Here is a 13,990-nt window from a genome sequence, read left to right as displayed (position 1 = left end):
GGGTGAACTGGTTTGCAAGATTTTGAGTAAACAATTGAGTCTGCTTAAACAAAACTCTTGAAGATTGGGGTGAGAACAAGCACATAACCTAGCTGTGAAATTAAGTGCTAGCCTACATATCCAGGACAATTTTTGCTCCCAACTAAGCAAGCAGATAAATAAATAGCCACAAGACATTAGAGAGTAGCAGGTAGCTGAAAGTCACAATCTTCTCACTTTTTATTTACTTGCTTATAATGATAATAATGCAAGAAATGAAAGAAATTTAACTTTTGTTTTGTTTTGTTTTGTCTTGTTTTGTTTGAGGTAGGTTCTTACTCTAGCCCAGGCTGACCTGGAATTTACTATGTAGTCTCAGGTTGGCCTCAGACTCATAGCAATCCTCCTACCTTAGCCTCCCGGGTGCTAGAATTAAAGGCGTGTGCCACCATGCCCAGCAACAGATTTAACTTTTTTACAAAGGTGCCAAGAGATGGATGAGGTCAGGGGATAGGGACAATATTTGTACACCATCCTTTCCCTATTCTCTGGGAAGAAAGAACCTTTATGACCTCTTGTTATTTCTCAGGTTAAGGGGAGGAGAGTAAGGTCTACACACTCACAAGATATCAATTCATTATTTCTCCCTACTCTTACCTCCAAACCCAACATCATATAGACATATCCAATATATATTCCCTAGCTAAAACCATTCATTTAGGCTTTAAGATATATGTGCATGTTGCTGGGCATTGTAGTGCATTCCTTTAATCCCAGCACTCAGGAAGCAGAGGTAGGAGGATCACTGTGAGTTCAAGGCCACCCTGAGACTCCATAGTGAATTCCAGGTCAGCCTCAGCTAGAGTGAGACCCTACCTTGAAAAACCAAAAATAAATAAATAAATAAATAAATAAGAGATATATGCATGTACATTATATATACATATTTGTTCATTCATTTATCTTGTATGTTATGTTAGGATGCAAAGCAGAGTCCTTAACCTCAAGCAACACACATTCTGGTAGAGAGAAACAAGTGTTCAAGACTCCATACGAGACTAGGTAAAACAAGAAAGTCTTTATGGAGAAGGAAATACTGGAGTTATGTGACCTGAATACCTAAGAACCAGGCAAGTTGATGGGGCAGGGGGCGGTGAGAGGTGCCAGGTAGAGGAAAGGATGAGGGCAAAGTGGTAGAAGGTACCAAAGCATAAATGTCTATTCAAGTCCACACTGGGAAGCCAATGTAGAATCCCATATCATAGGATGACCCTGTGAGAAGTTTCTGGACAATACAGTATTAATTTACCATCCACTCACAGGCCAGCCACCAGTTTCATCTTGGTAAAATGTGACCCAAAACCATGGCATCTGCTCTGATCCTCTGAAGGCTTCACATCTCGGAGAACCAGAAGTGGAGACCCTTGATGTTCCGTCCTTCCTAAAGAGGCTGGTGCCCAACACTGTGCTTATGCTTCCTCTACCGCTGTACCCCTCTGCTGCCCTCCACTGCTGCTATTGGGGAGATATCAGGCACTAGGAGGTCTCTCAGTACTTGTGATTGCCCTTCCCTTAGTAAAACTTGTCCCCTAGACTCTGCATAGTTCACAACCTACACTTCTCAAGACCCTATCTGAATGCCAAGTTTGTAACACACCCTATCCGCAACGCCGTCTCACGGGGCGTGCTCTCAGCTCAACTTCCTTGCTCTGCTTCCTTTAGTATCACATGTCTGTTTCAAAGACCAAATAACTTATTTAGGTGTGGTGTCTTCTGCCTTTCTCACTAAATTATGAGATCCGTGAGGCCAATATTTCTTTCCATTTATTTTTAATGCATTTATTCTATTTTTTAATCTTAATGAGAGAGAAAGTGAGAGAGAGGGCATTGGCTTGCCAGGGACTTAGCCACTGCAAACAAACTCCAGGCGTGTGCACCACCTTATGTGAGTGTGCCGCCTGTGTGCATGCATTACCCTGTGTTTCTGGCTTATGTGGGATCTGGGGAGTTAAACCTGGGTCCTCAGACTTCACAGGAAAGTGTCTTAACCACTAAGCCATCTCCAGTCTTTTTTTAAAAAAACTCAGTGACAGAAATTTTAAATCTTTTCTTCTAATGGTCTAAAATTATTTGTATAATCTATTTAGTACTCTAAACCGCATGCACAAAACAATGCATGCTCATAGTAGGTCTACAACAGATTATATAACATTTCCAACTACATAACAAGCATTTCTTGAGTGAATGAGAGAATGAATGTGCTGGTGTAAGATAAAATGAATGAGACCACTACGGCAGCAGTTGTGAGGACTGTTGTCATTGTGGAGCGGCCCTGAACAAGGGCTCTAGCAGTACCAGGCCCTGGAACAGTGGCCGTTCCTTTGTGAGTTGCCCTTTGACTTCCCCTCCCAGTGTCAGGAATTCCAAATTCTAAAGAAAAACTGTACTTGCATGGTTATGATATTAGTTGCTAAATAATCTTTCCATATATTTATAACACTGAGAATATCGGGTGATCTTCAGATAACATCTGAATGCACAATACCCCTTCTTACTGTAGTCCTGTGCCTCAAGTAACTCAAAGCATGTAAATTGCTGTGAGGTTCAATGTGCACAGTGTGACATATTTGTCTAGAGGATTTCAGGAACTAACTCCAAGAAGTCAAGGCCAATTGCCACTTTGTAGCCAGAGGGGATGAAATGAAGGGATCCGTGCACCCTGGAGTGTTCCTGCTTCCTGTACCATTTTACCTCTTTCCGTCTTTATAAATGCCCATTTGTGTATCCACATTCCCCAAGATAGTTACCTCTTGTAAAGATGATGGTTCCTCCTATCTTCTTCGGGTTCCTGCCCTTGAAGAACCCTATTTTTCTTTGCACCAACTTTCATCTTCTGAGTACTGGGTTTTGAGCACAGAGCAGTTACTTAGAGCATATAACAGTACTAGAAATAGTTGGAATGTATAATAAACAGAAATTGAATTCCTGTGGATGAGGAAGTTAGGAAGCATCCAGAGAAAGTGATACCCCTAGTTTTCAGCCAAGGCAATTAGCTATATGGTAATTATGTTTGCCCGGATAGGGAATGTGGTAGAGGCTTGAGGAGATGATGGATTCAGGTTTTGACATGCCAAGTCTGAACTATCTGATGGAAATCTGGCTGGATCTAATAGTTGCTGTGAAATGTTCATGTCTTGGAATGAAAATCCAAAGTGCTCATCACTGCTTCCCTCTGGAGTCTTCTCTGTGCCGATGAAATTCCAAACGAAGCTGTTCTGGCTCCTGTAGCTAGCTCTGAGTTTGCCCAAAGTAGCAAAAACACTCAGAACACCAATAAAAGAAAAACTATTCTTTCTCTACTCACAAAACTTCTAACCACAAATGTGCAGCATTTCTGTGCCAAGCAACCCTCAGTTCTCTAACACCAACTCGGAGTTCTGCAATTTAAGTCAATTCTGACCTAAACTACTCGACATTGGTGCATACCCCACAGGTTAAATGCTCAGTCCCCTAAGACTGCTCTCAGCAGAACATATAACAAGCCCCAGGCTGTCACCTGTATTCCTGACCAACCGGGTACAAATACAGGCTTATCACAATGCCTCCTGATGTTTAATCATCTGCCATGATTGCCTACAAAACCCAAGAAAACGGTTGCATGAATATATGGTTTATGTTTCACATTATATATATATTAGCTACTTATATAAAATAAGTAATGATCTCTAAAATTTGGAATTAAGAAGCATCACCGATACTAATTTTTAAACTTAAAAGTGGGCTTTTCTGATTTATTAAGTGTCCTCAAATTATTCTCTCCCTATACTTTTATCATTCTGAAAATTCATTCTAATCTAAAATGAGAAAAAAATAATCCCATAGAAATCTTTGGCAAACAAATTCTTTATTATCAGTACTGTTCCTAGGCCCAAGCCAAGTAGTAAATGTGATTAATTTTGGTCTATTCATTAATCTTAACCTCCTGAGTTCAGGAAAATGGCAACTCTGTATTCTATAATACTTTTCTATGTTCTAGAAAATGGAGAAATTGTTATTCAGTTCATTTAATGTTCCCATTATTTTTTCCATTGCTGTATTGATTCAGACCCCCCTCCCCCCCCCCCCACACACACCTCAAGGTAGGGTTTCATTCTACCCAGGCTGACCTGCAATCATTATGTAGTCTTAGAGTGGTCTGGTATTCACAGTGATCCTCCTACCTCTGCTGGGAGTGCTGGGATTAAAGGCATGCACCACCATGCTTGGCTTGATTCATGTTTTTACCCCAACAATGAGGATTACCCCCTCCCCTCAAAAAAAGTTTAGAGCTAAGAACTTTCATTGACAAACTTGATTCTGTTAACACGCGGAGGTGCTATGACATTCAGTGTCAGCTTCTTTGGCAGTACAGAAACCCTAACGGTGCTTCTCCTTTGGAAATGCCATAGGAAGCCCACAAGTAACCATAGTCATAATTTTGGTGCAAAAAGCAAACAGCTCTAGTAAGCTCTCTATAGAAAAAACTCATTGTAACTTATTAAAATAATATATGGTGCAAAGTATAAGTCTGAAGTTTTGAATAAGTAAAGGATATGAAGGGACTGTAAATAAGGAAGTGTCCTCTAACAGACTATCATCTTGTATGAATGGAGGTCTGTTTCCTGAATATGTAAAATAGGGCAATTCGCTGTCTTTTAGTATTTTGTGTGCCTTGGATTTCTGTTTAAAAACATGTATTTTTTGAGCCTAAGTTTCATTATACATAAGAGTATATAAAAATTTGTTTTTTTGTGTCTACTGCTTCAAATGAGATATTTACTAGTACTAGACTATCAGGAATATATCCTTGTGATACGACTTTTTACCCACTACTAATGGTTCTCTTGACATATTTAATGGGTAAAATCTTTCCATTCCTCTACCCATCCTTCCAATGTACTCTTAGTGACTACTTGCAAAAATTTAACCATTTATTTTATTTTTCCTTGAAATCACCACCCATGGCATAGTAAGCATGAAAAATTAAAACCCTAAAAGATTCCTGTGCAAATATTTTTTAAATAATAAAATTACCTTCTAAATAAGCCATGATAATATATCTGACAGTAAATTTAAGTCTTTTTCTAGTGATAAATCCATAGCCTTGGTCTACATAACATTTTTTATTTTTTAACTGAACACATTATCAAAATACATATTTCTGGATGTCAAAGGTATGAGTGACTTTCTTCAGTTATCTTTATGGCCCTATATTTATTTTTTCCATTTTGGAATGCATGTAAATAATGCACTTTTTGATCTTTCCCCATTCTTAATGTTTAACTTTAAATACCAATATTGATTAACAGGACTGTTGGGGTTTGGGAAATTAGGTACAATTTACCAAAACAAGTAAGTGAAAATAATGAGTTTCAAATAAAATGTTTCTGTTCCATTTTTACAATTAAAAAAAAAAAAAAACAGTTGCATGTATTTACTGGTTCACCACTAAGGTTATCACAAAGGGTGCCTACAGATGAACATCCAAATGGAAACAGCACACAGAGCAACATGTAGGAAAGGGTCTCAGGTTCCATGACTTCTCTGGGCACATTACCAGCACCTCAGTATGCCCACCATTCTGAGAGCACTCCAAATCCCACTAGGTAGGGTTCTCATGGAGGCTCAGTTACTGCATCAGTTATTTTCTCCTTGCTGGGACAAAGTAGCTGACCCTAACAGGCAGCTTAAGGAAGGGAAGGGTTTTATTTTCAGTTTATAGTTTTGAAGGGAAGTCCGTCATGGCAAAGAAAGTGTGGCAGGACCAGGAAGCCTGGATCACATCATCACATCACAAGAAGGAAGGAGAGAACAATGAATGTTAGTGTGCCGAGTGAGCACCCTTTCTCTCTTTTGTATACAGTCTAGGATCCCAGTCCATGGGATGGAGCTGCCCATAGGCAGGCTGTCTTCCCACCTAAGGCAGAAAATCCCTCACAGACATGACCACAAGGTGATTCTACAGGCTGTCAAGTGGATAACAATCACAGTTACCTAAGCATGATTACTTAAATCACTGGCCACTAGTAACTCAGTTTCTAGATCCTTTGCCTTTCCTGAAGGATGGAAGGTGGGCTTGAAAGTACTCACCTGCTATCTAATATTGGCTCCCCAGAAAACCATCCTTTACCCTACAATAGTCACTGCCTAAGTATAGGTGGTGTGGTTGCAAAGAGAATAGCTTATTATAAGTAACCAAAGAGGCTTCTCCTGCCCTGTCAACTCATGAAATTCCATGTTTAAGAATATGGTTCTTGAACCGGGCATGGTGACGCATGCCTTCAATCCCCGCACTTGGGAGGCAGAGGTGGGTGGATCACGGTAAACGCATGGCCAGCCTGAGACTACAGAGTGAATTCCAGGTCAGCCTGAGCTACAGTGGGACCCTACCTCAAAAAAAAAAAAAAAAAAAAAAAAAAGAATATAGTTCGAGGATCTTGGGGCAGAGGCTAAGTAAATATTTCTTACTGTCACAACCACATGGGCGGCCCAAGTGGTGATGGTTAGTGAAAGAGAGAGGTACAGAGAGCCATGTCTGACACTCATATATTCACTTCCTAAGCCTGGCAGATGCAGTGGGAAGACACTGCTTAATTAGATAAGGCTCTCAGGCAGCCAGTGAAGATGTCTTCAAGACTGATACGTGCTTCCTGCCCTGGGAAGGCAACAGTCTTGTCATGTGGCCCAGTTGTGGGCCTTGTTGTTTTTCCGTCATTTCGAACTGCACTGAGGTAAAGAAGACTTTACTCCTTATGGCTTCCAGGGGTGCCTACATAAAAACTACGTTCTGATACACATCTCTGTTTTATGAGAGTTAGTAATGCTAATGTGATACTCTGAGTTGATGGGGGTCAAATATACCACTCCAAATACGCTTCTTTGGCAAAAGAGTTATTTTAGCTGATTATTTTGAGTAACTGCAAAAAAGCTCTAAAGACAGTAGAAAATATCCACTTGTAAGAGAAATTTATATCTGCAAAGAAAGTCTCCATTTTATAATGGAAGAAATATAATCACTAGAAAGTCATCAATGGCAAAGGCATGACTTAAATTTATATGGCAGACTTCATCTTTAGTTTGTGATCTTCTTGTCTACCTCCTCCATAACTGAGCCTTTCCACATAGTCTTTTTTTTTCTTCTTTTTTTTTTTTTTTTTTTTTTTTGAGGTAGGGTCTCATTCGAGCCCAGGCTGACCTGGAACTCACCATGTAGTCTCAGAGTGGCTTTGAACTCACAGCGATCTTCCTTCCTCTGCCTCCTGAGTGCCAGGATTAAAGGCGTGCACCACCACACACACCCGGCTTAGTCTTTTTTTTTTTTTTTTTTTTTTAATTGGGGGTGAGGCTTTTGACCCTGAGGTCTAAGCAGCCCTTTTGAAATCTACTCTTGAGGCTTACTATCAGGCGCGTTACTCTGAGATTTCCCAATATCTCCCATGCATACAGGAGGAATGCACATTATTAAACTTTCATTTAATAAGTTTGCTTTTCTTTTAACATAATCTTTTTCTTGTTACAGAGAAATCAGCCCCCACCCCTTCTGGTTTTGTTAAAAATAGCTTAAAGAAGCTGACACTGAGAGGTATATTCTTCCCAGGGTTGTCATACCCACCCTTGTCAACGCTCACATTACAGCCTTAGTTAAGGACTTTGATCATGAAGGTTCAGGAAAACCCATATCAATTTTGAACAAATACTTTTTTTTCTGGCATATCTACATTTTATCCAATGACAACGAGTAAAAGTGCTGTAAGAAGGATGGCTGTTTGCATGAAGTAGTCCTACTGAAAGGAACACCCACCCTCCCTGAACACAGCAGGGTCTAGTCAGAAAGGCATGCGGAGTGACTTTATGGTGCATAATGTTTGGATAAATGTCTCGCATCCTTCTTTGAATTCATACTCCAGAGAGAGGATGATCAGGTAGCATTGTCTCTGACTTCCCACTGTGCTGTGGATCCTCTTGATGTGTGTTGAAACTCAACATTCAGGCTTGATTTTACACCGAAGTTTTGTATGTCCTATAATTATAATTTTCCACTGAGCTTTAGAACAAGAAAGCTCTAGTCCCAGCAGTTCTTCTGACTGGCAACTCATCCCAACTCTCCTCTACCTCCTGAGACTCACTCCCTGTCGCCTCTCCTCATCTCCCTTTCCGGAAAGGTATCCTTTGTGACAGGACCCCTCCACTCCTGCATCTGCTTTGTATTTAGCAGTACTTATTCTGAATAATTCATCAGATGTAGAAACATCTCCATATTGCCAATTGATAATATTTGTCTACCCACAAAATTGATTGGGATATTTTGGGTTGGGTGAATGCATCACAACTTTTTTCAATTAAGATTAATGGAAAGTTGCCTTTTATTTAATGAATTTTCACTAAATGGCAGGAATTTCCGGAAACAAATTAAAATCATTCAGTGAGGGATAGGAGAACTATCTTAATTTATCCTTCTAGTGTTTTCTATTAAATTTGTTTGTTTTATAAATATAAGCAAATTATTATTCTAATTATTTAAATAAAATTAACATCCCGGTCCTTGTTTGTTTTACTGAAAATTATCCCTTGATTTCTCCTCACCGTGGCTCCTTTCTCCAGTTACTGCTAGTTCTCACTTTGAAAGTCTTGCTCACTGGCTCCAGAAGTTCCTGCTCTCTACAAGGCTTTTTCCCTTGGTGCAGGCATGGGAACGGTAGGGCAGCAATAACCCTGCTAACACACGGTCTTCTGGTTGTCACAGATGTAGCTTTCTTCAGAAAGTCCTGCCCCCAGCCGAGCTAAGTGACAGGAGAGCCATGCCAAGACAGGAGCCCAGATTGTGTGACATGCTTGAACGTTTAATGACTGGCTGAATGAAGGCAAGTGGATAGAGAGGAGAGGGATAGAGAGGGAGAAAGGGAAGGAGGGAGGGAAGAAGCACTGGGCAGGAGAGACATATGGGTATATCTGCACAGACACAAACATCTGCTGATGTCAGGAAAAATGTACATACTATGCTCATCAAATTGCCCAGTAAGCACTTCTCTCAATATTCATACCCTTATATTAACGCTACTCTCACTTTGGGTAGAGAATCTTCTCTTTTCAGATGGCAGTGACCTTGGGATAATTCAGAAGGTATCATGGTGCTGGAAAGAAGTGACTGGAGTACTGAGTAACATCTCGATCACACCTTTCAAGGCTCAGGGTCTAATGTGGAAGAGGTGGCGGAAAGAATGCAAGAGCCAAAGGAAGGGTAGGACTCCTTACAACATGCTCCTCCAGACACAATATGGCCTGAATATTCATGACCTCACAGTGCCTGACACTACCTACCCAAGATCATCATAAGAAGAGGAAAAGATCATGATATCAAAATAAAAGACAGACTGACTGAGATGGGGAGGGAATATGATGGAGAATGGAATTTCAAAGGGGAAAGTGGTGGTGGGGGGAGAGGGTATTACCATGGGATATTTTTTTATAGTCATAGAAAATGTTAATAAAAATTGAGAGAAAAAATTTTAAAAATATTTGATTTATTTATTTGAGAGAAAGAAAGAAGGTGGGGGGATATGAATGTGCTAGGGCCTCTTGCCACTGCAAATGAACTCCAGATTCATGCATCACTTTATGCATCTGGTTTTATGTAGGAAGCATGGAATTGAGCTCAGGCTGTCAGGCTTTGCAAGCAAGCACCTTTAACTGCAGAACCATCTCTCCAGCCTCCAAAATCACATTTGTTTTTAAGGCAAGCCCAACAGACTTACCTTTCTGTATGAGAGAGAGAGAGAGAGCACGCGCAAGAGAAAATTGGTGCACCAGGGCCTCCAGCCACTGCAATTGAACTCCAGATGTGTTTGCCACCCAGTGTGCATGTGCGAACTTGAGCTTGTGTCTTATTTACATGGGATCTGGAGAGTCAAACATGGGTCCTTAGGCATCACGGACACCTTAACTGCTAAGCCCTATCTTAGGCCCTAAAGAAGGTGGTGCCCTTCTTCAATGCCCACTATAGTGTATTGTAGCTCAAATGTATTGGGTTTGAAGTAGCTTTTTTTTTTTTTATATAGTACTATACTTATTCATTCAGGTCTGACAGAAGAGATGAGAAATTCGCTCAGACTTAAATCAGTGGTAAAATGAGAGCAAAAGGCTTTTGGATTCAGATATAAAAGTCAAACAGAGGAGAAAATTGCAAACTATTGTTCATAAAGGACAGTTTCCAACACAACCCATCTTGCCTGGAAACTACTACTAAAAACCATATAAATAAAAATGTCTACACTATTAGGTATATAGAAGTCTGAACTGTTAATTATATCATTAATGTGATTTATGTATCTAAAATCTAACAGAAAAGCTTATAAAATATAATTTCCCAATCACTAAAATTAGTTAATGAGAATCCCTGTCTCAATTTTGCCTTATAAAAAATACCAAATACACAGAATAAGTGTATAAGGAGAAATGATTATCAATTTACCCATCACCCAGAGTTGACATTTATTAATATCCTTCCATACTTGCTTTACCTGAACATATGATCTTAAGTGTGAATGTCTAGCTGCAGTTTTTTTTTCTTTTCTTTTTTTCCCCAAATTATTTGTAAGTCAGTTGTAGCCGAGGTAACACTTGACCTATAAATACTTCAGAATACAGCTGTTATAAGAAGACATTCTAATTCCTTATAATTGCAAGCTCACACTTAAGACAGTTACCAATAATTCTACTGAAATATCTATCATCCAGTGCATATATGATTTCCCCATCAGACCCCAAATGTCTTTTAAAGGCATTTAAAATAAGCAAACAAGGGTAAAAACCATATTTCTTACATTGCATCTATCTGTCCCTCTACTCTCTGGAACAGCATTCCCACCTTTATGTCTTTCTCCTGAAATTGACCTTCTGAAGAGATCTGGTTCTTTCTTTTGCTAGAATACTTACTCTCCATTCCAGTTATTTGCTCTAAGCTGGAAGCTAACTTTGAATACATGGACACATTCAGGTTAAATATTTGGGCAAGAACCCTCCCAGGGGATACTATATTTTCATATTGATCATCATGGAGACTCGCAGCATTAGACTGCCCCAGTATTAATGAACCTGTGTTTATCACCCTACACACATCCTGTATATAAAGGCATGTCCTGCTTTTGCAATTAACAATATAGCCTGTGGAGTGACCCGTGACTCCATTTGAATATCCTGGGCTGCAGCAACCTCTTTGTCTAATGCTTTTCAAATCCTTTCATGATCCCTGTGTGAATTAAGAGTTTCATAGGAGGCTGTGGATTCATGATATTCTAATCCCATTACTTTTCCATTTTGACTTGTAGAACTGGGAGGTAGGGGACAAATAAGGAAGAGCTTTTCCCCAACAAGGACAAACTACAATTCCTTCTCACAACATAAAATGAGTTATCACATTTCAAAAAGATAATGTAATCATTACTTCCAGTGTCAACGATTTTCTCCTTCTCTGAATGTTTTCATAGTTTTAATTCATTTGATGTCCTCTCTCTTTCTCTTTCTCTCTGTCTTTCATTTGATTGTTGTTGTTGTTGTTTATTGTAACCCAGGCTGGCCTGAAACTTACTATGTAGTTCAAGCTGGCATACCCCTCATAACAATCTCCTACCTCTGCCTCACAAATGCTGGGGTTGCAAGTATATTAACTGCATCTGGTTCTTATTCAATATTCTAATTACAATCACTATTCTTTTGATGCTCAAATTACCACAAATATGCACAAGTGGAAGCCCCATTGAGGTCATTCCTTTTGATGACATGACTCTGCTGGTCACTGAGCATTCCTTTGTCTCAGTCTGTCAGCACTGAATGTTCCTTGTGCATATTGTCCTCTGCCCCACATTTGGAATTTCTCTAATAAGCTTTGTGTTCTGAGTAGGAGAAGCATTCAGTAAACAAGGTAAGCACCCATGTGCTCCTGTCCCTGCAGTGATCGTTTCTAAGCCCATTAATAGTTTAGCAATCACAGTATAGACTGACATTTATCAAATTTGAATGACATGATTGTTTTCTTTAATGTCTTTAATTTTATGCTTATATTATTACACATTGATTTCCAATAGGATTAACATTAACAGTAGTATTGGCTTCCAATAGGACTAGCACTAACATTTTAATTTTGCATTTATATTATAACATATTGGCTTCCAATAGGATTTAGCACATATAAAAATATTTCAGAACTATAGCACAATAGTATATCTGACAGTAAAATCATTGAATGAAGTTTAAGATTTCTTTATGGCTGTCTTTAATCATCCCTCTCACAAACAAAACACTGTACTCGCAACTCACGGGTCATAAATCTTTTTCTATAAAATAGGTTGTTGGAGCTAAGGTAGACAATGAATTAAACATGTATGAGGCCCTGGGTTCATCTCCCAGCACCAAAATATAAAATAAATAAATAAATAAAGATATATTCCTGTTGGTTTGCATTTAGGAGTTGTCCTGTTGCTGATCCTTTGAATTTATTTTGTGTTTTGAACGAAACATTGCATTGGCATGGTCAAAATATTAAAACCGAATATATAATTTTTTGTATACTTTTTATTTATTTATTTGAGAATGACAGACAGAGAGAGAAAGAGGCTGACAGATAGAGAATGGGTGTGCCAGGACCTTCAGCTTCTGCAAACAAAACTCCAGTCTCATGCTCCCCCTTGTGCATCTGGCTAACATGGGTCCTGGGGAATCAAGCCTTGAACCGGGGTCCTTAGGCTTCTTCACAGGCAAGTGCTCAACAGCTAAGCCATCTCTCCAGCCCCTAAATATATAGCTTTTATAAGTCAGGTCTTCTTTCTTCCAGCCCAGAAAGGTATCTGTGCTAGATTATATTGATGGTGAACGTTACAGAACCTTGAGTTGTCCAGGAAATGAACCTATGAGCATGCCTGTGAAGGATGAACTTGATTAGGTTATAGAGGGAGAGGACCCAACTTCAGTGTGGATGCCACCCTACAATGGGTAGGGATCCTGGACTGGATAAGAGGGAAGGCTAGTGAAGCATGAGTGCTCTTTGTCTCTGCTTTCTTACTGTGAACTGAATGTGACCAGTAGCCTCAGAGTCCTATTGCCATCGTCTCCCCATCACAAAAATAAAGCCTTCCTTCCTTAAGTTGCTTCTGGGCAGCTATTTAGTAAATTTAACAAGTACTGCAAATATGAATCTGGAGTATACAGTACTAATCATTATGCACATGTCAGATATGTATTAACCTACGTCTTATGTCTCATCATTTTACCCATTATCTTTAATTAGTGAACTCACATGACACCTTTAGCTCTGGACAGAAAAAGAAACCTATTCTAAATAGGAAGAACTCTGGGCTCTGGTTTGGTATGTTTGTATCCTGATTCTACTGATAGCCCATCCATAGTGTGGCTCTAAGCCAGCCATTTGATTTCCATGACTCTTGTTTTCTTTAAGGGCAAACGGAAGTGACAAATACTCCCTTACTTACCACACCCTTTGCTGGTGAGCCAGAGTAGAAACAGATTAGGAATAAAGAGCCAGAGAAACAGAATAAGCTGATATTGAGGGCATCTTTGATACTCATCACATTCTGCCACCTCTGCTGCCACTGTCTCCCAGCCATCTGCATTCCCCGTCCACACAGACACACTGTTCAACTCCATCAGCTGCCCAGTCCTGCTCAGTTGCAGGACACTCAGTATGTGCACACCACAATTTGTCCATGAATCATCTTTGAATGTGCCAGGGTTCCTGGCTCCTGGCAGCTATGCTGCTAATGGCCTCCCAAGCACCAGAGCTGCTGTGAGGCACCAATCAGTGGCTTCAAGCTAGCCTCCCATGCATGTCTAAGTGGCAGAAGTGTGTATTCATGTTGTGCTCAAATGAGAGCTTTCATAGGGAAAGGGACACTTTAGTCACATGTTGCTTGCTACTGAGCTTCTAGCCAAACTCATTCACAGAGGGGCAAATTTGCCAGAG

This window comes from Jaculus jaculus, chromosome 6, assembly GCF_020740685.1.
Source record: "Jaculus jaculus isolate mJacJac1 chromosome 6, mJacJac1.mat.Y.cur, whole genome shotgun sequence".
In the NCBI taxonomy this organism is placed as follows: Eukaryota; Metazoa; Chordata; class Mammalia; order Rodentia; family Dipodidae; genus Jaculus; species Jaculus jaculus.
This window is presented reverse-complemented; position numbering follows the sequence as displayed.